The 22,546-nt window shown below is 36.3% G+C and overlaps 1 protein-coding gene across 7 annotated transcripts in view; it reads left to right on the top strand.

Annotated features, from left to right (window-relative positions):
• CNTN1 (contactin 1) overlaps nt 1-22,546 on the top strand; it is a 257,831-nt gene that overhangs the window by 73,358 nt on the left and 161,927 nt on the right. For 2 of the 7 annotated variants that reach the window (XM_017677254.3, XM_073222416.1), the window contains exon 3: nt 13,389-13,701. The exons of the other annotated variants lie outside the window; for them this stretch is intronic. The gene's annotated coding sequence lies outside the window, so the exon portion shown is untranslated. The remainder of the gene's footprint in view (nt 1-13,388; nt 13,702-22,546) is intronic. 7 annotated transcript variants of the gene reach the window in all.

Genomic DNA, 22,546 nt, shown 5'->3' with positions numbered 1-22,546 from the left:
CAGGAGAAGCAAGAGGCAAAGAAAATGAATCTGTGTCCCAGAAATCAGTTGAAGAGATGCCCACCGAAGAAGTTAGTGTACAGGGACAGAGAGCTATGGGGTTAAAAAGAAAGAAGTGAATGGTGCTAATTCACTATCATTTATTTTCCTGTATTTATTGTACTTTCTAAGTCAGTCTCGATTATTTGTGTCCATGTCCACTGGCTTTTTTTTTTTTTTTGAAGTCAGAAACCCTCAGTGTCATTCTTAATATCTTCTCTCTAAACTTCTGCATAAAACTTAGATCTATAAAGAATAACATGTTTAAAATAATGGAAGAAAAATAAAAAAGAAACTATCAATCTAGAATTCCTTACCTACCAAAACTCTAAAAAATGCAGGCTAAATACCTGTTTCTTTTCGGATGAGCAAAATCTAGTCAAATTTATTACCTTGAGACCTGTGCCATCAGTACTGGTAGCAGCTCTTCAGGGAAACCGATTCCCAGTGGTGTCCCTGGAGCTCTGCAGTATGGAGGCTCAGAGTTTCAAAGCCCATATTCTGTCTACATTATATTGACTCAGAAACTAAAAACAGTATGAACATAAACCCAAGTACCATTCCAACTTATTTTTCTGACTTTTTATATATTTACAAGTGAACACCAGTAACTTAAATTAATGTATAAGTTTCTTAGGTTATTGGAACATTACTGAAAGAAAACAAAGCATTGAAAGGTTGGTTTTAGAACATTAGATTTGGTAAATCATGTAAAGTACTTAGAACAATGCCTGACACAAATGAATCTCAATATTTGTAAGCCATCATATTTGATAATGTACATATAAGAAAACCTGTTACCTATAATCAAATTTATTATTTGGTATTTTATACACAGTTGATAACTTGTGCGCACCTTAAAATCTGTTGAGGAGTTGCTAATAATGTGCACATAGTATAATCCATCACTTCTGAGATTTTGTACTATATTACCTGTTTTATCATTCTAGAGTATGAATATGGTCATATTTTATTTAACACTTAAATTACTTTAAATCCGTGATGAGTAGTTTTCTTTTTTCCTCTCAGCATTAAGGAGTGAAAAAATTAAATAAAAATCAGCAAACACTTTAATATTGTATTCATATTGTTTTTTGGCAGAAAGGAACCCTTGTTTCTGTGAATGGTTTTCCTACTGGGGGTAGTATTTTCTGGGTCATTAAGATCTGACAGAAGACAAGGGATCAGAAAATCTGGTTGAATTTATCAATCAATAATTAATAAGCATTTATTGCAAACCTATTTTATGCAAGCTCTGCATTAGATACCTATAATCCAGCAGCATAAAGCATGGTGCTAGCTTGCAGAGAGTTTATGCAATAGTAGTAACTAATGTCTTTAATCTTCACTGTGTTGAGACACTATATTAGGTAAGTTCTTTTCATATTCTTTCATTTTTCAATCCTCATAGCATTCCTGTAATGTGGGCATTACATTGTTATTAGTATTTTCATTTGACAAAGATACTGAGAGTTAAAGAGCTTAAGTAACTTGGTTATGAACATACACTGAGTAAGTGTACAAATCAGTACTGCAGCCCAGAGTATAAGAACCAAGCTTTCAGCTATTAGGTGCACTGCCCCTCATTCTTTACAATTCACTGGGAAGACAAGGAATATATATTTGAAAACCTGGAATATACAAGGTAGGAGGAAAAAAATACTCTTTAATTTTTCCTTTTTTATAAAACAATATTCTCTGCTGTTAAGCAGTATTTGTGAAATTATTCAATTAAAAATTATTAATAAGATTCTTCACCAATTGAGGTTTTCCCCATTTTGATGAAGAAGGAAAGTGACAGCTTAATGACTTAGAATACAAAAACAGATCACACCCTGGAAACGAGAAGTTAGAGGAGTTAAAGCCAGCAAGAGTTTTTCTACTTCTCTGGCAGTCATCTCCGTACCACATTTGAACGCAGCCTTAAACTACCAGAAATTTAAGAGCCAGCTAAGAAAATTCTCAAAAGGCTAAGGAGATTCTCCCTGGAGAATGCAAAGTGAAAACAGTAGCTAGAGTTATTAGAATTAATAACAGTTAATCCATGTTCTGTCTTGGGCTGAACCTAAGTGGGAATCTAAGACAACTGAGAATTCAACTAGGTCAGGACATAGGTAGGGTTATGGAGAGAATTAAACTTCCCCACTTAAGAATGAATGAGTCTGGACACAAAATCAAAGCGGATTGTCCAGCATGGATAACAACAGTTAAGTCTGCTGACCTGTGCAGGTTTGACAAGCTGGGGTGTCAACATCCTGGGGCAGAAATAGGTAGTGCAGATTTTTTGAGACAAGCTTAATATACAAGCATCCTTAGTGAATGATCTGAAGTTGAAATTGAACCATGTATTCAAAGGTGGGCAGCCGAGTTGAATCCTGTCAGTTCTGTCACAATGTCTGATAATTCAAACCTAAAGAATCAGATCCTCTAACATAAGCACACACCATGCCATTGATTCATTCACACATTCGGCTAAAATCATCTGGTACCCTCGATATGCCATTCTCAGTGATGAGCACCAGACCTGTGATGAATGAAAGGCAAATTAAACAAATATAGCCTTCGTTGTGGTGAAAATTACATTATAGTGTAAGAGTTAGGGATTAAATTCATAATTAGAGAAGTGTGCTGTTAATTACGATTGTGATCAGCTGTGAAGGATAGGTGCCAAATATTGTGAGAATGACTCACGGAAGGAGCTGTCCTAGTTTGCAAAGTGGTTAAGTAGAAGGCACAGCCTGAAAGATGAGTGAGTCAGCCAAGCAAATATTTGGAGGAAAAGCATTTTGGACAGTGAGAAACAAATTCTTTAAATTGGGAAGAAACAGAGAGATGGCCAGTGTGGCTGGAATATAGCAAATGAGGGGAAAAGAGGACACATGAAGCTGGAAGGATTGGTTAGGGGCCTGCAGGACATTATATGCTATGGTCAAGAGTTTTAATGCTATCTAAATTGTAGTGGGAAACCACCAAACAGATTAATGCCAGTAAAAATATGATGATATCTATATTTTTAAAAGATCCTTTTAGGTGATCTCATAACTATCTGGTATGAATTGCAAGCACAAGTAGATATGAGAAGATCACCTGTAAGACTATTTCAGTAGCCTAAGCAAGCAATGATGATAGCTTGGTTTTGCATATTGACAGTGAAGATAGATTGAAGTAGATAATTAAATATACAATCAGTATATAATTAAGAGGTAGAAAAGAGGGTTATATATAGTCATAGACTTTAGGCATGAGTAGATGGTGTAGTGTGGTGCCATTTACTAGCATAGGAAGGACTGGTGGAAGATCTGGTTTGGAAAAAAATATGGAGAATTCAGTTACTGTAGAATGAGGTAACCAAGTGGAAACATGAAATGATGTGTCTGGAATTCAGAAAAGATGTCTTTCCTAGATACAGTTTGAATTCCTTAGCATACATGTATACATCTTACAAATATAAGAGATGATACCTCAGTTTCTGGCATAAGCCAGATTAATGAATAGTGGTACCATTTCCTAGCATAGAAAAGAAAAAAGGAAAACCAAATTTAGAGAAAGGAAGTAGAGTTCATTTATGAACTGTCTGAGTTTGACATCAAGCATGTAAGTGGGCTGATTGGTCTGGAGTTCAGAAAAGACATTTTGGCTGGAGATAAAAGTGTGAATTTGTTATACATTGTCATGTTACGTAAGTAGATATCTAGGAAGTCTTTGGTCTCTTCTTGTCTCTTTATGCTCACAGTCAATGCTTCTTTTCAGATTTAGTTTATGCATCTTCACCATTTGACTACAATGTGCATTTTAAAGCCTCATTTCATCATATATCCTCCAATTCTAAATTGTTCCTGTTTTATTGAATCTGCTTCTATGGGCTGTTTACTCTCTTGAATATGCAACTGTTTCTTGTTTCTTTTCATATCTTGTAATATTTTTTATTGTGTGTTTTAGGTTTTGCACAAAAGGACAATAGAAACTAAAGTACAATATTTATGCCCAGGAATAAAGCATACTCCTCCTTCTGTCAGGTCACCAGTCTGGACATCTGAGTCAATATAATTTGTAGTAGATCCAGATTAAGGTTTTATAGCCACTTAAGTTCAATTTAATTCATAACTAATTTCAGATATTTTGTAGGGTCTGATAAAGACTTTTAATTCAGACACACTTGGGGTATAAGTGTGTAGACCTCAGACTATAGACATTTCCAAAGATCTAGTTTAAGATAACCTAAGTGTGGTTCTAGCCTTGTTGAAAAGCTAGTGCCACCCTCTTCTGAAGTTTAAGATTTCTGCTGTGCTGGAATCAAAGCCTGTCATGTTCAAAGGCTCTGAGGTTATCCTGCAAGTTCTCCAAATTTGGAGGGATTTGGAGATCCTAGTTAAGATGGACTAGGAGTGGTCCTCCCAACATCCTTTTCAAATACTATCAGAATCCCAGTTCTGTATTTCTATATTCATTCAAGGGGAATCTATAATACTTATTTTCTTACTTACTCTGTTAAACCATTGCATTATTGCTAAGTTGTTGTTATGCATTTTTAGGTGGTTAACACCTTATTAACCTAGTCATCTGTAGCAAAAAGGTAAATCTGGGGCAGATTATATATATGTATTTTAGCATTTAAAATAATCTTTTAATATTATTTTGGAAGAAGGAAGGACAATCTGATGGCTAACAGCTTATTTATTGCTAATTTTTATGTAACATTTTTCTATGATTTGATGAAATTTTAACCCCATTTTTTCTAACCTCTTTGTTTACCTGGATGGTAAACCTGAATGCCTTTGAAAGTATCCTGACTTTTTTCTTCAGTTCTTAATAGGAGTAAGATACAGATTTTATGGGGTAGACATTCCTTGGGCATTCCTTTAGGTTCCCTCATTGTTCAGTTGACTAAATAAAAGTTACCATAACTCAGCTTTTGCCTGTCCACATTGGTAGCATTAGTTGAAATTTGAGTGAACAGTGTTAAAATCAAAATTGTAAAACACTGTTGCTGGGGTTGGTTAGGGATAATTGTTTTTAAAACTCTCCAGTCACTAAATTCTAAGTTGAGATGTGCTGGTGAATGTTTAACAACTAGTTCTCCGGGGTAAAAGAAAAAGCCCTCATTTATAGCGTTTGTTGACTTTGGTCATGTAAGTAATTTCTACCATGGTTGATAGTGAGCTACCAATACGATGTTATTGAACATGGAATTAGAGGTGTGCAATAGCGCACTGCTCTATAGCATTTCCACCAGACAGATAAAATAGGTTTCAACAATCTGTAAACATTGATATTCATAAAATGTGTAGGAAGTGATATATTTTAAGTATTTATCTTTTTTAAATATAATTTATTTAAATGGTAGTTTGCATCATTTAATTATTAATAATGACTGTGTTTAACACCTGACTTCCAAAATTCCTGAAAATTAAAATAGGTTTTTATAAGCTGGTATGGGCTGGGTCCAGTTGACCACTGCTTCTAAGCCTTTGAGGACAAGGGTCATTAAGTTTCCAGCACTGAAATGGATTTTGATCCATAGCTCATGTCAGTATTTGTGAAAGAAAAGGACTCAAGTCACTGTTAGTGGGATCAGAATAAAGCCTGGTGTTCTTGCCATGGACACCTGCATGCCCCAAGCCAGTTTTTCTTTACCCTCTATTCAGTAAACTGTTTTCCTTTGTATTGCTAATTCAGATTATTTCTCAAATGTAATTATTACTGGGTCAAATAATGGCCTCTCTAGACAGAGAAGATTTGCATCTGACAATTTTCACCAAGAAGACAGTCTAGATTGTATGTTATCCTTATAAATCAGGATTTTTAATCCCTACTTTAAATCAATTTGATCTATTTTTAATTTAAATCCTCATGTATTTCAGTAAAGTATCACTTTGTTCAGAAAGATCCCCACATCCACTGTCTAAAACTAAAATATTAGTCATATTTTCAAGATAACTTTTATGAGTGCTTCTTTAATTTCATAGGACAAATGTCTGTGATGAAATCTCTTTTCCAGGATATTACAAACTTAAAAATAAAACTCCTTATGAAGAAGCGAAGTTGATTACCTTATGCGATAACTCCACAAAAACAAATATTTCACAAAAGAACTTACTGGTACATTAATATCCTGTTTTGGGACCTAGCCTTGTAGAAAATAATATGTGTTTCAAAGTGTCCATATCAAAAGGAATTTATACAACATTGCCTTATTAAATGAAAATGTAGCAGTTACATTTCATATCTTGAACCCAAGGTTAAATAACAATGGGAAGACTATGAATACAAAACATTTGTCCAAACTTATTTTTGAAATTATTCTCTATCTGGAGAGTTTTACATCACTACAGACTGGTTTTAAATGGTGGTGTAAAAAATCGGGTAAAAGTAACTTAGGTTGTTAGTAGCCAGGACAGTGGCTGTCTCTGGGGGGGTGGCGGATAGAAGGGAGGACATAGGGCCTTTGGGCTGCTCGTAATGTGTTTGTTGATCCAAGTGCAGGTGACAGAACTGTGTCAGTTTGTGAAAATTCAACAAGCTGTACAGTTGTATGTACACTAATGTGAAATAAAGTATACTTCAATAAAAGTTTTAAGATATTTGTATACATACACACATCCACATATATGCACACCGTATATAGTAGTATATACTCCTGATGTAATGATTTTTAAAATATATTGATTAGAAGTTTTAATTCGATAGCTTTTTAGTGATAATGAGGCTAAAACTTATATAAAGACCATAAAGGAATCTTGAGTTTTTAGTACGTTAATCAAATACTGTAGTGAATGAATCATCTGTTTTGTTGTTGGCATTTATTCCTTCATGAATTCATATGGTAAACCTTTTTTTTTCAATCAACCTTCTTAAAGGAATACTTATAGGTTGAGTATTTTTCAAAACTCAAAAGTCTGAAAATATCTAAGAATATACAGACTTCTGTTGAATAAAAATATTGAGGAATAATGGTAAGTCTACATTGTCTTCAGATTGGAAATATATTTAGGCCAAACTATTTTGTAAACATTTTAATTTTTTACTGGAGAAGACAAGGAGGATGTAATTTCTGAATCTCTTCCCTAACGTGTATCTAGAGACACAGGTCGGCACATTCCCAGAGCTATTCGGTGATTCTCATGGGGTGGAAGCTGGTTGCTGATATCTCTTGACTTGAAATTAAGTATGTCTTCCTCCAAGAGCATTTTTAGTCACTTAGCAAGAAAAACTGCCTCTTTTAAAACTAGTAAAAATAAATATAATTAAATAGGGATTAATTTTGATTGGGAAATGTACTTTCATAGACTTAAAAGACTTTAAATTATATTTTTCAATTACTTTAAACTGTATTTTTCAATTATACCTGTAACCATTAGGAGGTTTCTTAGTAGCTCCATTTTACCTGCAGAATGAACTACAATTAGGTCATTTAAATGAAACCTGGGAAACTTTTGAGCATAGTGCTATCTGTAAGCTTACTGAAATACTGAGAAAATGTTGGATATTTTAATGAAGTAGGAATCCTTTAATGTTACATAGGCAGTGTACAAGTTGCTCATATTTTTGAGACATGTTAGGATAACTGTTCACTGTAGCCATTTTCTTCTTTTTCACTTAACTGCATTTCTTTCTTGATGGCTGAGGAAATGTTTTAAATGGAGTTAGCTATCATTTAGAGTATTTCTTTTCTTGCAAAAAAAAAAATTTTTTTTTACCACCTTGCAAAGAATAATGGAAACTGAAGAAAAAGGAAACCAACTGGATAATCTTATGAGCTCTCTTTCTTACATTTTTTTCTTTTCCTCACTTTTAAAATTTATTACTGTTACTTATTTCAAATATTTAGTAGTATAACAAAGCAGCAATATGTGCCCACTACAGTTTAATGAATAAAACTATACACAAATGAAATCCTCTGTGCCCTCCTGCCCAGCAACATGTGTCTTCCTCCCCACTCAGAAGAAATAGCAATCCAGAATTTGGTATTTATGTACTTCCCAGACCTTAATTTTCACTTATCTTCATCAGCTCTGGAAAAATAATATTATCATACTGTCTTGGTAGTTTAACCATTTTATATGAATGAGGTGCATGAGTTCTGCACTTTTTTCCCTCAGCATAATGCTTGAAGCTCCATTTATGTTTATACTGTAGTGTTATTTTATTCATATCTTGATGAATTTTTAAAAATGCTGTTAAAGGATGTTATAGTGTAATAAATATGGGCTTTGGTCATAATGAACTTAAATTCTGTCTTCTTCTTTATGTACCCTTGAAAAAGTTACTTAAACCATCAGCCTTTCTTACCTATAGAATGGGATAAAAAGCCTTTAGAAATTAGTCCAGACATAATGACATGTGCATTTGGATATATATATATATATATCCACACATATATATATATATACATACATACACACACACACACACACACACACATATATATATATATGTACACACACATATATAATATGTTTGAAACAATAAAAATGTTTTCTTTTTCAAATTCCAATTTGTTCTTTCTCCTCTAATTTTTAAAACTAGCCATGATTAACACACATACTTTTTATATACTTTTAATATAAAACTGACCATTTGTTGGTCTTATAAAAGCAAAGAGATGGACAGAATGCATTCTATTACTACTGTGGTCTGGGATGTGGTCCAGCGGCGTGTTATGGTGGGAGGGGCATAGCCTGTGAACCCAGAAATCCTGACTGTGCCTTCAGGCCCCGCTGTTCACTGGTCAGGTGACTTTGCCACAATTCTTAGCTTTTCTCACAAGGGCTTTGTGACAATCAAATGAAACCAGTTTATTAAACTACAAAGCAGCCTTCCAGCCTTTTAATAAATATTACTTTAATATATATTAGAGGTTCCCTTTTGCCGTCAATTTGTTAATGATGTCAAGATTATAAATTCACACAGGCTTTTAGGTACACGTTCTCATCTGCCTCTCAGGGCTTCATCTTTAACCTTCTTCTCATTGTATACTTTCCACCCTGAGTTATCTCTTTGATTTCCACGGCTTAAACAATCCTGGTCACCCCTGAATCTACTTAGTGAGCTACAGCTTCATTTTCTAAGTGTCTACTGGAAATTCTCTAAGCATCCAACTCTTTACTAACATTTCCTCTTGCTTCCTAGTTCATCCCTCCTTTTCTGTGTTTAGTATTACAACCTCATTATCTCACATCCCATAACTTCAGTAGTTCCCTTTGTCTGGTTCAGTAAGGGGTGAAGGAAACAGGCCCGGCGTCACCCGAGCCCTAGATCTCCACGGTTCCCGCCAGTCTCTAGGTCCTGCTGCCTTTTCCGTTGAAATCTCTCTGGAATGCTTTCCTTATGTCCCTGTCCCCGCGTGTGGTTCAGGCCCTCCTCGCTGCTGGTGGCCCGCCGATGGTGTTCTTTCCCACGTCCTTTTCATCGGCTTCCCGCAGCCCATGTTGTCTTCCAGCCACAGAATCTAGTCACAGTACTCTTCTGGTGAAATCTTTAAATACCTTTCTCTGCAGAGTAGCTTCAAACTCCTGAAAAGTGTTAGAAATGTTCTGTAGAATCAGGATTTTAACAGTTTTGAAAAAGAGCCTTATATAAATCAGATTTTATGTAATTTTGCCTTATCGCCTGACAAAATGTCTGTTGTATCCAAGTTCTCGTAATGCAGCGTGTCACGTGCTATCCTGCCTCCCTGCAGACGTGTCTCTTCTTCTCTGAAAGTGGCTTTCCCCTCAAGCCTTTTCTTCAAGACTGAGCTTTGGAAGGAGAGGAGTTGTTTCTAAAGTCCTCACTGTGTCATAAACTGTGTTCAGCTGACCTGAAGATGTTGCAGTATTTGGATTTCCTAGTAACTTGATGACATTGATAAAAATCCCCATTTTAGAGATGAGGAAATTGAGGCAGGATTTAAGCTCTCATCTGGCTGACTATAAAAACTATTTTTAACTAGTGTGCTGTAAGTTATTGATTTCATTCTCAGAAAGCTAAAGAGCTGGATCTTTAACATGATTTCTGTGATAAAACTGATGTTCATGGAGTATGGGTCGCATATCCAAGGTCACAGAAATTCAGTGAAGCCTGAATTTAATTTCAAATTTGTCGAACAGGAAAACCCATATTATTTCCATTATATTGCTCAGTTCCTTTAAATATCACCCACTCTATAAATCATGTATTAATGCCCCATGGGCAGTTGGTAATGCCAATATTTCTTCTGCTATTATGCCTCATATAATGGAATAAAAATAAGAACTAATATTTACCTATTGGTATTTAACCTGTACTCTATATTCACACATGCAGTATGTTTCAGTAATGATCTCATTTGTGTCTTAATGTGTATCAGAGTGATTATATTCATCTTTCTGCATCTATACATTTCCCTATTTTCCTCACTGAAGTATGAATACTGACCTATACATATTTGTTTTTCTGATACCTAACATAATTTTTTCCATGTAAATGGTACATAATACATTTTCTTAAAATTAAATGAGTGTGTTATGATTAGGGGATGACTCTGGTATTTGTAGGACAAGAAAAGAAAGAATGTTTCTAATCTCAGAGAAAAAATACAGCCTGCTGCCACAACTCCTAAGCTCAGGAATGTAGAAACACTGGTAAACAGAATTATTTTCCAAACTCTACATGACACTATGTTTTCTTATAATAGATATAAATTCTGCATTTTTCCAAATGACAGTAGTCAGGAAGGCTAGTTATGCATCTTGATAGATAGCACAAATTTAGTGGACTAAATATGCTTTGATTTATTCACAAACTTCGATTATCTTTATTGACCCTGTTGTACATTACAGAGCTCACTCCATATTTTACATGCATTATAAATTCAAAGTATTGGACATATTTTTGATTTGATCTGATCTTTGGCTTTTGATCTGCAGAGAGATCAAGTTCATCTAAAATAGCCATCTCTGCTTGCCAGTCATTTGAGAAGATCGGTAAATGTGTTTCTCAGGAATACCCAGACTTCTGGAAAGTAGAAATTGGTTCTTATTGCAGTGTTGGGCTTCGTCTTATCCGGAAGTACAATTGTCTACTTTTCTCCAGTTGTTGCTGTTTCATGCTTGCCTACTGCCCCCACTCTGATTTTTTAGGGACTTAGAATTTCTGTGGCTTTCCTCATGCTGTATTCTTGGCTGACTCCTATTCTTTGTTTTTTCTAGTTGAGGAGGTATTTGTGTTTTTCATCTCCCTCCCCATCTTTAAAACAATTGAATCTGAAAATTCAATGAATAGATGCAAAAATTGCTATCTTCATTTTAGACTTGGTCTTGGACACTTGCATGTGAGAAAAGATACTGACTTTCCACTCACTCACTGCCCGAGAGATGGACTAGGCTAATGCCCTTCCTGTCCACTGGGTTATGAACCGTTGAGTCATGTTGTTTCAGAGAGCTTAAATTTCTCATGCTTATGTTGTAATTGTTTAAGGTTATGTCAGCAACTTATATTTTCTAAATGATTGTGCTCTGTATCCTCATGCCTGATAAACTTCAAAGCTTTCAATTTTCTGCTGTTTTTTAAATGAGATGCTTGCTATCTTCATACAAAATTGCTTCCGTAGGTGATTACATTGATAAAACTCTCAGCCGGCTATTGATCCTTAGCTATAACGTCTGTAATGTTTTCAGTGTTTGAGGTCTTTCATTCTTTTGTTTAAAGAATAAAGACTTATACTCAAATGAATATTATAAAATAAGGTCTACTATGTAGTTTACTTGAAGTTTATAAGCTTAGGGGCAATATATATAAATGTACAGATATAGTCTACCCAGGGCAGAGCAAAACAATATGGAATATGGGGTATATAAAGAGTAATTGCATGGTTAATTTCTCATGCTGCCATTTAGCATAATACTTTAACATATTCTCTAGCACATTTACATACTAGCAAAGAATATTTTAGCATAATCTTATCAGTTAGGTGTGATTATCTTCTGTGTGGTTTAGGGGTTATGCTAATCCATGCACTTGAAAGGAAGAGATATTTCCAGAATATCGGAACTCCCTCTCTCCTGTCATTGACTTCCCCTACCCTCACAGGGCGATAGCAGCTGTTACTGGCATGTTGACTGAAAATCGCTGTGATCAGGTCTCCTCCAAGAGGGAATTGCCCCCTGCCTCGGAGTTGTTAGATGGAAACCTCAGTTATACTCTGATAATTATTCTCTACTCTAGCCCCTAGGCTTGAACTTGAAGGTTTCACTCTGGTCCTACAAATGGTCAGGTGTGATGACATGGGACATACTTGTGTGTTTGTGTATGTGGTATTTCTGTGTATGTGAAAAGGGGCTTCAGAGAGACATGGCACCAGGCTTCTAAATGATCCTAATAACACCATGTTCAGTCCTTTTGGTGAATAAGTTTGTACATTGAAGATACTTTGGGAAACAAACATTTCCTGTACATATATGCATTTGTTATTTTACATGGATCTTCCACTGTACTATTTTTGCAAATATTCATAACATTTAAAATGCTACATGTGTTTTCCCTTGATGGAAATTAGCATAATGAAATGCACATTTTGTTTTAAAGTCTTTTTTGAAACAATATTGATAGAAGTCACGGTGTGTTCTTAGACGCTTACATTCTAAGAGAAAGGGTTCTCAGAACTAGTGACACACCCAGAGTAAAGGTGTTTTTGGTCCAAAACAGTTAATGATGATGAACACCTGTACCCATTATGATTATTAAAGAAAACAAAGAAGCCTCTTCCACTAATGAAAAATCAATTATTTTTAAATTAAAGTCCTCTGAGAAAGATTATTCAAATGAGCACAGATAAACATCTCCTATGATTTATAGCCATGCATTTATTTACTCTTTCTGTTTTATTTATTTTTCTTGATTTTCAGTTTAGCCATGTTGATTTTCCAGAAATGGCAGGAAAAAAATCAACTCTGCCTATCTCACTTAAAATTTAAACTATTCAGCCTAAACACACAGAAAGGATGTCTTCTGAATAAAAGGAACCAGATGCTACAGTGCTTCTGCTGAAGAGGGTCTGGGGTGAACGTTCTGCAGGAAGCACAGGGCATTTTGTCTGTGTGTGTTTTACCCAGTGGATGTTGCAGGTTGGAGGCTTCTGCCGGTGAATTAGGGTATAATTTTATTTGTGGAAATAAACCAATCACGGAACTGCAATTGTCTCAGCGATGAGGTGATCAATAGCCCATTATTGGCTAGAATAGCAGCACAGGAAGTGCATTGAAGATTTTAATGCATGAATTATGCATGCAGTGCTCATTCCTTAGTATTCTCACAGAATGACAGGGCTTGTGAAGTCGCCTCAAATAGTTTCTTGCATTGAATCCCTGCAGTGAAATGCTCAATATTTCCAGGCATAGAAGCAGCATTGACTCAGGCCAGCCGAATTGGAAGACGTAAATCCCCAGCTCCGGCCCAGAATGCTCTGTCTGAAAGTCTTGCTGTGTAGAGAGCCAGCCTTCCTGTCATCTAACCTGCTCCCCGCAGAAGGCTGGCTGAAGGATGGGAGCGGCTGTGTCTGTCTCTGAGGTCACAGCTTGAAGCCCTTTAGCTTGCTTTCTGCTGCAGGAGAGAGGCATATTGTGCTGTAACTGTTGCTGCACTTACTCAGATGGACAACGTGCAATAAATACTATACCCAGAACAACAGATAATTCAACACTGGAGGTAAGTCCGAGGTTTTTCTCGAGGTCAGATAATTATGGGAGAGAATGTGCCGAGTTCGGGTAAGGGTGGTGCAGCATTAGTAAGGTTGACTCAGATCCCACATTGCATGTGATGTCAGGGCTCTCAATTGTTATGGTGATTGAAAGTGGGTTTTACTTTGTAATTTTGACAGTATTGTACCACAAGGTATTTTATTTTGCATGTAAAAGCTTTTCAAGGAGGTACCTGGAGCTGAGCTCAGAGGTGTGTGTCTTGGATAGATAGAAGCCTGCAAATTGGGGAGGGGTAGCCCCGAGAGGCAGCTGAATCAATAAAAATTACCTCGTTGTGGAGAAGTTTGAGCAGAGCTGTGGTATTCCTTTGGCTCAGAGGGTATCCTTAATGTCCACACTTTCAAATTAGTGTAAAATATGTTTGGTAGACACCAGAAATGCTCCATCCTTTTCCCAGCAGTGGAGGAAAGCAGTGAGGTATGCAAACTCAAAGACTGTGTTGCATACAAATTGAACAGATGGAATTAAAATAATTTGGAATAGAGTGTCCTTGAAGGAAGACCTTGTTGTCCCAAACAAAACAGTGTGACTTCTACGTGGAGTGTTTTATTTTTTCTCCTGCCCAGAATGCCTTACTCCAAAAAGAATGAATAGAGGGTATATTTTGAAATTTACCAAAAAGAGAGTTTTCTTTCATGGTGTGTTAAAAATGGGAAGCTTATGCAATTGTAGAACCCACTATATAAAAGCTGAATAAAATTTTAAAAAAAAGCTATGCAAAACTGAAAAATATTTTCCATGCTACTATTGTTTGCCAGTAATTGTGAATTAAAGCTGCTTGCTTAAATACTGTGGCAAAAAATTGATACACACATAATGTGCAGTATGATATGAATTCCTGAACCTCTCTTTAGAGTGGTAAAATATCATTAACAAACCTTCAGTAAGAAACTCTTACTTACAAAATTTTAAGGGTGGTTTTCAACAGTAAATTTACACTAGTAGTGTGTGTGTGTATGTAAAGACATGCATATATGTATCCATATGTATATACATATATAATTTATAAAACTATATATGAAATGTAACATGTATGTCTATTTCCTCGAGTATGTTAGTTGATGCTAAGTTTTAAAAAATGTTTGCTTAATAACATATCAAGAACCAGTAATTGATAAGGCTATGTATGCTTTGTTACATAGGCATCATTTATTTAAAAAAAGAAAAAGAAAAAGAAATATCGAGCACTGATAATAAGAGCACAGGAAAACTACTTTTCAAGCATTTCACAATGCATTTCAATTCTGCTCTGTGTTACTCTGTTCGGTGGGTTTCCTATCAGATGCCTGGTGGTGTCTGTGCACAGTCCCCCCAGCGACGCAGAATGTGTGTAAGTCTTCAAAGCTGGCCTGCTTTAGGCTCCCAAGGAAGCTCTTGCACAGCTTTTGGTAGGGTGGGGAAAAAGTAAGAGAGGCCATGTCTCTGCGTCTTCTTCGAGGTCTCTGGGAGCTGAGTCATGGTGTTCGATTCTGCCCAGAGGCCTTCTGGCTGAGGTGGCCTGTAGAGGGCTGGCCAAATGGAATCTGAAGGAAAATGAAAAAGAATGGAGGCAACAGAGATCTAAAGATATGTATTGCCTAATGACATCCTGACTTCTGAGTATGGTGGTGATGCTACTTGTGGATCTGGCTGGTGTGAGAGAGGACAGAAGCCCCCCTGCTGGGCGACAAGATCACAGCAGTGAAATTAATGGACTAACAAGAGTTCCCTGTAACACTGCACTTTGCACTTACTGAAACCTCCCTGTCACTGTTCTAGTCTCGGCAAGCCCTTAGTCAGTCTCCTTGGAAATGCTGGGTTCTTACATGAAGAATGTTTGCTGGATCATGGGAGGGAAATTTGCTCAGTTCCCAATTCCCACAATAGCTGGGTTCAATTTTTATAGGTGACCAATTGGGAGAAACTGGCAAGAGATTAATGAGAATATTTGAATATCAACCACAATATATGAGATAAAACACCAAAAATGAATTCAGATAATTACTACAATGGCAAAGTATAGTCACAGTAGATACAGTTGGAAAGGAGACTGAAGATATAAAAAGGATATAATTGAAAAGAAAGTGGGGGAATGAATGAGAAACTGATGTAGTAGTGAAACATTGTATTTAATTCATAGTTGATGTATATTATTAGTGCCTCTTAAAATCAATTTGAGAGATTTCTGAACTTTTATGAGTCATTAATATAAGGCTTTATAATTTAAAGATGTATTTTAAAGGTCACTTAGGAGAGAAAGAAATCGGTTGAGAAGAATATTTTAAAATGGAAGTCGCCAGTTTGCTTATAGGGAACAAATACTAATAAGGGATGTTTGCACATATAATAAATCTAAGTACAAAACTATATCTCTCTACTGTATTCAACATTAACCATAAACTAGTATTTGTAGAAAAGTTATGAATCATTCATGGAAAACTAGGAGAGTAAATGAGAGAGATAATAATGCCCATTTCCTAAACTTAAAACACACATATAAGTTGATTAAATTTGAGTTTATCTTTATATGACAAGGAAATCCCCCATAGGATTCTTTAGTAAATAGTCCTGGTGAGTTACTAGCTTTGAAATATTCAAATAAATCTTTTTTCAGATTTATAACAAAGAATGATACTAAGAGATTTCATCTCTTTTTTCTCCTGTAGGAGAAAATGTGAAATTAGTTCCTCCTTAAAGTATTTTGCCTAAGAAATTAATTTATGCATTTTTCTTGCATATATGCTCTCAGGAGATGACTCTGAGGGTGTGTCATTTCGATGCAGGTTCACCAGTTTACTCACTCACTCTGAGTATAAGTATACATTTCAGCCCAGTTTTTCATTGTTTCCTCATCACTTTCTTCTCACAAGACAATTCAGTGCAGTGAAGAAGCCTTTATTGAGGGTCTCGTGAGCTCTGCAAAGGACTCCGGCTCTGTGTCCGAGGGAGAAGATGAAGGGCCGCACTTTCAATACGACAAGTAATTCAGATGCAGGGGAATAATTTACAACATTGCATCAGCTGAAATATGGGTTAAAAAGTTTTAGTGTCCTAGGTGAAGTGAGGAACCATACTCAAAATTTTAATATAAAAATTTTATATGCATAAAGGTAACGAAGCAAAACTTAATACTATATATTCTGGTGTCAGGACTGGAATAGAGGAACTGGATAAGTATAGTTGAGAATAAATACGGTGGGAGCAGGTTACAAAGACCTCAAGCACCAGAGAAACATGTTCAGGCTTGGTTTTATAGTCTGAGCGCCCCCAGACATTGTTTAATTCTGTTGGAGGCATTTCACGCTAAAGAAGAAGTTTTTGACCCATGAATCAGACGAATTCTTAATATTTCTTTTCAATGATTGTCAATCCTGAATCAAATACCATGTCAACCATGTCTTTTATTGTCTGGATTCCGCTGCTTTGCCTTGCTGAGCACAGGGGACTGCCCCTGTCGGGGGAGCCGGGTCCTGGGGCTGGGAAACCACTTGCCCTTGTGTGTGCTTCCAAACGAAAACCAACCCATCCCACACCTTCAACCACCTCCTTCACCAGGGTTCTCACACCCCTGGGCCAAGCTCCTCCTACCTAATCAGCCCGGGGACAAACAGCAGACTACCGGGGACAGCCCCAAGGCCCCAGAGCTCCCTGAAATAATCCAAACTAGCCTGTCCTGAGCCCACGTCCGTCTTGCCTCTTCCTGAGGAGCCCTCAGTGGTGGCTCTTGCTCGCAGCTGCCCTTCTCTCTCTGCCTCCGGACTGGCCCCCACCCCTGATTCCTTCTGCGCCCCCCAGGCATGGTGTGGCCCCTTCTCTTGGGACCTGGGCCTACAAGGAACTGTCCTTTAAATGGCAGTCGTCCCCAGATCTGTTGTCTTTACCATGTGTGAATGATAATAAAACCTGCATTGAAGCGAGCATGACAAACTTAACATCTTTACTACCAGTTAACATTAATAAAGACGTTATGTCCCTAGGATTTTCAAAAATCAGTGGAGTCTTTTAAAAAAAATCATTTCCTTTTTATTAAACTGCTATATTATTTTGATTGTAAGGGTTCATTCTGAGTGAAGCTCCTATAAACGTAAGCTTGATTCTTTTTGAGGTTGTGGTTGATAGAGGGAAGGAATATCCCCGAGAAGTGTGAGTGAACAATGAGAAGTTTTCAATCCCGTGACAAGCTGCCTAAGTCTAACATTTTAAATGTTTTCCTGAGTCTGCTTTAACCTATAGTATGTCCTGTCTGCTACATAAAATAAGCATCTACCTCATCAAGCAACTAAATCAATGTCAAGGGAAAGGGCTGCCTTATGCTCCTTAAATATCAAATTCTGAAACTGTAATTATCAAATGTGAGTGTTGTTTACATGTCTTTGATAGCCAGTAGGCAACTATAGCACACATCTTAATTAAAAAATATTTCTGCTACATCAAGCTTAAAAAATGGCATTGAACTATCTTGAGAATGTGGTGTCCAGGAAAAGGTTATTTGCTAATCCGTGAATGCAAAACTTTGAAACAATGAGCCAAACTTAATTAACCACAAGACTAATGAGAATTGGGCCACAGAGAAGAATATATACCAAAAGATATTAGCGATATCCACCAGGGGTACCCTCTGTCTCTTCCACACCCCATTACTGAGAGACACTGAGAAAAGTAAATGGCTTTAAAGGGTACAAGATTTAGAATATTAAATGCCTGTTTGAACTTTGTGGCTTTCCCCTTCCCTTTCTACTCCAGGACTGTATGATGGTTAAGTCATTGTTGCAATTACAGTAGTCCTTTAAGAGAGAAACTTTCAGAAAAGAAATTCAAGTGGGAAATTGGAGATGATTTAGATCAGGAATAGGTTGGGAAAGATACTCGTTGTGCTAGCAGATGGAAGGGCACCAAGGTAGGTGGCTGGGAGGGATGGAGACTGTGCCAGAAAGAACATAGGAATTCAAACAGATGGAAGATGACGTATTAGTTGGCAAGAAGAGAAGCTGGGTGACAAACAGTAGAACCTATTGAAAAACTGGGTGAGCAGGCAGCCCAGAGGTGCATTAGATAGACCAGTAATAAACTCAACAAGCCGGTGTGAGGGCACCTGAGCTCCAGAGCACATAGGCAGGAACAGTGGAAAACAACCACAGTTTTTCCCTTTACTTGAACCTAGGAAATAACTTGGATTTTAATTTTTTAAAGTGCTTTGAATTCATGATGAGCAACAATGTACAGAGGCAACTTTTAGGAGAAAATTCAGAGATGCTTATCACTGAGAACATTTATTCTATAAAATTATCATGAGCATAAAATTTACTTTTTATCTCCTACTTTTGTGTTTCCAGAATTTGAGTTCTGGGCCTGGGCTTGGCTAATATATGAGGACTGGGCTGGAAAATAATACTGAGAGGTTAATACAAGTGGAGAATAAGAACTTTAACCCCTACAAAAAAGAGAATCTGTCAGACTGTGGAAAATGTCAATATAATCTTATCTTTAGAAAAAATTCCTCATGTTGCCTTTTTCTATTAAAAGTGATAATAGTGGTGTCTCAATGAACATAAAGATGATTACAAGTGATCTGGCATGTTTTCTGTCTGCAGACTTATCTATTCTTAAATCACTTTTAGACAATTATTAATGCTTACAAACAGTAAAGTTATGTAATGTAGTTGTCATCTTTAATGATGACAAATTTTTAAATGACAGTTGTCATAATAGATTAATATAAAAGTGCCATGTACAGTAATATTTATGTGAAGGTCTTGATTTTATAGCTCTTTTGATTGACGTTCAGCCAGATACATAGGGTATAAGTGGAAAGACACTTCCATTTGCCACATACACAAACATAGAATTAACACCTCTCTTCCTTGTCCCCCTTCTAATCTATAAACTTATTTTTCTGCTCTGTCAGCCGTATTTCTCAGGCCAATGTATTGCTATCTGCTTTGCTAGCCGAAGTCCTTATGCTATTATGCCAGAAACTTTGATATTTATCGCCAGTATGATCATTTCTAAAATACCTGCATTCCAGTTAATCCCACACACAAAAGCAGGGACCATTCATCAAGGGCTGTCTGGGCTGTATGACTGTTCTTCCCAAGTGGTGCATTTAGTTGCCACTTTAATCCCTTGAATTAACTTTTTGAGAACAAGGCTAATGTCAGTCTCTTTTCAGATTCTAAATAATTCTCTTGAGCCGAGGAACCACATTTGGTAAATCCCACATATATGCCAGCTTTGGGGATGCAAGGATGAATACGACATGAGCCTTTCTGTCAAGGAGTTTATATTCTAGTGGAATAAACAGATTTATATACCTGAGACTGTGGTACTGTTAGCAGATAAAATGATGTTCCGTCTGTATGTAATAGGTAGGTATATCACCTTACATATTAGTGAGTCTCTTCAAATCAGGGAGCACACTAATGTATTAATTCAGCTAGTGTTTAATAAGCTCCATCTTTGTGAAGTGTCTATGCAGAGAACTATATTCTTTGTTGCCATGGACAAAACAGTCTATTGAAAAAGAGGCTCAAACAGAAGTGCTGCTGGACATCCAGAGCTCTTGGGAAAGGTGTAAGGCAGGTGCAGTCAGGGCGTATAAACTGAGCTCTCACCAGAATTGGGGGAGGGCATAAGGATAACTTTCTGCATGAGGCAATCAAAGGATACTTAGAAAAGTTTAAAAATATTTGCATAATGTGGTTTATTCAATGTAGTTATGAAATAAATGGTGTTGACTGTCAACTCCGGAGATTAACACTAAGAAGAGGCAGGCAGGTGACAGGCGCAGCAGGAAGGAGGAGGGTCGACATGATGCAGATCCTCACTTTATACTCTTGGGAAGACTATGAGATCCTCACTTTAAAAATAGGAAAACAGAGGCGGAGGTGTCATTGTTCTAAAACTTTAGGATTAGGAGATTAAAGCCTCTCTTCTATATCCCCATAATTTTGCTAAATTTTATTGGCACCCCGCCGGAGCCTTCATATGTCAATGTATGTACATGTTCAATGACATTTTGATTCCCGTGTTTATAGGCATGTTCATCTTTCATTTTAGCTAAAATGGACATAATGGACTCAGTGCAGAGTTGCAAATTAACTTTCAATAAGATGTTTTTAATTGGAACAAAGTCAATTATAATTTGAAAAATAAACCATCAATAAAACACATTCTAAGTCTATAAAAAACATAACTTTGCTTAAGAATGAAAAATTTGATGGATAAGGAACAAAATGCCATTTAAGCAAATACATATATTTTACAAGATGTCCAGTATACGTACCCAACCTTAAATATCACTGAGTAGAGTGATGAATAATGTTTTCAATAAATTCCTATTAATTATTGTTTCCTCTAAAATATGAATTAGAGGTAAGAATAGTTGATAATGCTTTTCCTTGGGGAAATGCTGTTAGAACCTTGTTAACCCCTTCAGGAGAAAAAGCGATATTAACCAGGGGCGTCTCTTGTATGTGACTGAAGATGAGATAAGACATCGCTACGCTCTTCATGCCACAGTGAGGCCATTATGTCAGAGCGAGCATAGTCATTGTTCAATAAATATGTTTTGAATGAATGACTGTATGAATTAATGTTATCACATTTTATTAATTCTGAGACATTGTTGTTTAAATCACACCATCAAATTAATAGGCTTTAGGTAGAAGATTCATTATGTTAAATGTATATCAGTTGTAAGATAAATCCTGTAGTAGTATGATTTCTTTTTCAATGACAAAAATCTAGGTTGAACTAGCTTAGGCAAGAGGGGAGATTTATTGGAAGTGTATGATATCGTGTCAGTGACGGCTGAACAGTGAATGTTGGGAAGGATGGGGTTGAAGTGTAGTGGACCTAAAGGACACCTGTAACTGGAGATCTGAAGGCCATGTCAGCAATGCCAGCTACTCAGTGACTGTGGTCCTCAATCTCAGTGAGCACCGACTTCACTTTACCTTGAGGCGCACATCTGGCTGCCAGAATTTAGACATCTTTCTATTTGCAGCACTCTTTCTCTCACTATCACCACCCAGAAAGTTTATTTTCTGATAGTTTTTACAAGGAATATATTGTAAATGGCAAGTTTGGGTGATTGAAATGAATGTAGTGTTTTTTTTTTTACATTACTGATTTGATTATACATTTAATGATTGGACAGATATTCTGTCCAGCAAAAGGTGCTGGGACTATTTTAATATAAGAGAAATCATGTCTTGTGTAGAAGTTGTTATGTCAATATTAGGAATGAAAATAATTAAAATATTTTAAATAATATTCAACATGCCAGACTCCACGGGAACAATTATTGTTCTGATTCTGTCCTGTTCTGTTTACACCCATATCCCCAGTATTTAGCACTTTGCTTGACATATTATGAACAGTTGGCATACATGTCATTAATATATTGATAATAGGTCTTGACAAATACTTATTTGACACAATGAGTATTTTGAAATTACTAAATGCAAACTTGACATAATACAAAGTTATAGTGAAATGGATCCAGATGAGGCAATAACAAAGTATTTAAAAACCAGTGAATGTATTTCATACTGTGACCTATTCATAGCTAAATGACAAATTATATGAAACAATGACCTGCAAGATAAGCAGAGATCTAAGGCCAAAATAAAATGTATGATGTTGAGTCTGGGTTTGTATCATGTTGTTGAAGATGACTTGAAATAATACATTGTTTCTTTGGAACTTACTGAAGATGTTAAATACAGAGGAAATTCTTGAGGGGAGTAGAACTAAGCAGAAATAATAATAAACATATTGAGGGAAGTGATTATATTTTTGCCAGAATATTC

Source organism: Manis javanica, chromosome 15 (genome assembly GCF_040802235.1).
Source record: "Manis javanica isolate MJ-LG chromosome 15, MJ_LKY, whole genome shotgun sequence".
NCBI lineage: Eukaryota > Metazoa > Chordata > Mammalia > Pholidota > Manidae > Manis > Manis javanica.
The sequence above is the reverse complement of the archived record's forward strand: the minus strand, read 5'-3'. Positions and strand labels throughout refer to the sequence as shown.